This window comes from Colobus angolensis, unplaced genomic scaffold (genome assembly GCF_000951035.1).
Source record: "Colobus angolensis palliatus isolate OR3802 unplaced genomic scaffold, Cang.pa_1.0 Scaffold22, whole genome shotgun sequence".
NCBI classification, from domain to species: Eukaryota; Metazoa; Chordata; class Mammalia; order Primates; family Cercopithecidae; genus Colobus; species Colobus angolensis.
Window position 1 is genome coordinate 1458247 of NW_012115377.1, and position 559 is coordinate 1458805.

The window sequence follows — 559 nt, forward strand, 5'->3', positions numbered from 1 at the left end:
CCCCGGTCCCGTCTCCGCACGCGCGCCCTCTGCCGGCTGCAGAGCGCACGTGCACGTTGTCTGCCGCGTGAGACGCCACCTCTGTCAGTGAGTTGAGCGGAGCGAGCCTAGAGGGGCCGTAGCAGGTGCAGCGCCCCCTGGAGTCCCGGAGGTGACCCTAACGTCTTGGGAAAGGCGCTTAGTTTAAACCTGGCCAGGGAGGTTGGGAAGTAGAAGGGGCCCCTCCCTGCTTACGATTCTCCGGATTCCTGTTTGCTCATCTTAGCTAAATCTAAATCCAGTTCCTCTAAGTGTTCAGGCTCCCTCCCCTTCTTTTTTTTTTTTTTTTTTTTTCTGAGACGGAGTCTTGCTTTGTCGCCCAGGCTGGAGTACAGTGGCGTGATCTCGGCTCACTGCAACCTCTGCCTCCCGGGTTCAAGCGATTCTCCTGCCTCAGCCTCCCGAGTAGCTGGGATTACAGGCACGCGCCACCATGCCTAGCTGATTTTTTGTAGTTTTGTAGAGACAGGCTCTCCCAATGTTGCCCAGGCTGGTCTTGAACTCCTGGGCTCAAGCAATC